This window comes from Palaemon carinicauda, chromosome 41 (genome assembly GCF_036898095.1).
Source record: "Palaemon carinicauda isolate YSFRI2023 chromosome 41, ASM3689809v2, whole genome shotgun sequence".
NCBI lineage: Eukaryota > Metazoa > Arthropoda > Malacostraca > Decapoda > Palaemonidae > Palaemon > Palaemon carinicauda.
Window position 1 is genome coordinate 30009102 of NC_090765.1, and position 2500 is coordinate 30011601.

The window sequence follows — 2500 nt, forward strand, 5'->3', positions numbered from 1 at the left end:
AATTTAAATAGTAAAAAACAATTTTTCAATATCAAAGGTCAATTTAAATAGTAATTTTTTTTTCAATATCAAAGGTCAATTTAAATAGTAATTTTTTTTTCAATATCAAAGGTCAATTTAAATAGTAAAATGTCATCTTTCTTTGCTTTTGGCCCATTCCCTTACGTCAAAGGTCAATCTACAAGCCAAAGTCTAAACTAGATTCCCATGATCTTCGGGATACTATTAGGACGTATAATAATTACGCTACGAAGCAGCGGTAGGCCCTGCTGCTTCCTCCGGTGCCTTAGATGACCGCGGAGGTAGCAGCAGTAGGGGACTCAGCAGTATGAAGCTTCATCTGTGGTGGAAATGTGGGAGGTTGGGCTGTGGCACCCTAGCAGTACCAGCTGAACTCGGCTGAGTCCCTGGTTAGGCTGGAGGAACGTAGAGAGTAGAGGTCCCCTTTTTTGTTTTGTTTCTTGTTGTTGTCGGCTACCCCCCAAAATTGGGGGAAGTGCCTTTGGTATATGTATGTATGTACGAAGACGGAACACAAGCAGCAGTAGGCTTAAACCATTCACGTGTTCTAATCCCCCCCCCCCCCTCTAAAACCCGGCCATTCCCCTCTCTCAAATTGTATTGTAAATACGAAAAAAACATTATTCATTAGATGCTATTAAAATGTTTATGATAAAATACAATAGATATGATAGCATTTGAGTGTAATTGCGTTACGTAATGTCAGATGGTCGTGACGAAAGAACAAATATAGATGAAATTTAGTTTTAACTATAATTATTACTATTATCAATCTCATTATCATTCAATATGGAATTAGACTAATTGGCAATTAAACTGCAAATTGACCATAAGTGCCAGAAAGGAAAAGATGTGAAAATAATAATAATTATTATTATAAGTGCCAAAAAGGAAAAGATATGAAAATAATAATAATTATTATTATAAGTGCAAAAAAGGAAAAGATATGAAAATAATAATAATTATTATTATAGGTGCCAAAAAGGAAAAGATATGAAAATAATAATAATTATTATTATAAGTGCCAAAACGGAAAAGATAAGAAAATAATAATAATTATTATTATGTGCCAAAAAGGAAAAGATATGAAAATAATAATAATTATTATCAATATTACTAGATAAGCTACAACCGTAGTTGGAAAAGCATGATGCTATAAGCCCAAGGGTTTCAACAGGGAAAAATAGCCCAGAGAGGGAAAGAAATTATATAAACTACATGAACAAATAAAATATTTTAAGAGCAGTAACAACATTGAAATAAATCTTTCATATATAAATTATAAATTATAAAATCAAAAGGAAGAGAAATAAGATAGAATACAATACTGTGCCTGAGTGTACTCTCAAGCAAAAGAACACTAACCCAAGACAGTGGAGGACCATGTTACAAAGACTAGGGCTCTACACAAGACTAGAGAACAGCCGTTTGATTTTAGCATGTCCATCTCCTAGAAGAGCTGCTTACCATAGCCAAAAAGTCTATTCTACCCTTACCAAGAGGAAAGTAGCCACTGAACAATTACAGTACAGCAATTTACCCCCTTGCAATTCTACGGGTAATATTTTGACTAATATTCCTGAAGCAGAGAATTCATCCTCCAAGATGAAATTATGTAGAAGTTAATAATTAATCTTGGATTGTTCGATTCATTATGCGTTTTCCAAATCTACAGCCAAGATGTAAAATTCTCTCCCTGCTTCTGTTTTCTATAATTCTATTAGACCAACAACCTAAGATTCAGTTCGGGAAATAGAAAATGCTGACTTTTCTCTTCCTTCTCATCCTAAAGATTACTTTTGTATTAGCATTTACTTGAGAAAAAAAAACAGACATATAAGCTGAAGTAACTACGCAGAGAGAGAGAGAGAGAGAGAGAGAGAGAGAGAGAGAGAGAGAGAGAGAGAGAGAGAGAGAGAGAGAGAGAGAGAGAGAGAGAGAGAGAGTTCAGCGACTTCAGATGGAACAGAAGCTAAGGCAATAACAGAGTAGTCACTTTTCTAAGGAACCGGCTCCAAGGAGCTCAACGTCTTCACTGTAAACACTGAGGAGTCTCGTTGGAAATCAGCAGAAAAAAAAAAATAGGACAATGAACAAGAGTGCGTTCATGAGAAACACTCAAGATAAAATGAAGGACGTGGCTATCAAAAATATAATTTGTTTATTTGCAAATGTTTCAACCTTTCTCAGGATTACGAGAAAGGAATATTCAGACGGTTAGTCACTATTCCAAAAGTTGAAGGCAATGGCTAATTTTATTCCATGTTAGTAAAGCTTAAACTACATTTTATATATAAAACTAGAGAGTGTTTTTGTATTCAATTATATGGACTATTGAAATAAATGATTATAATTAGACACTTTCAAAATACGGTGCCGACTTACTGACACACACACAGACACACACACAAAAACACACACACATATGTATATACACACACTAGTGTACCCCGAACCGTCAAAAATGACGTCTAAATAT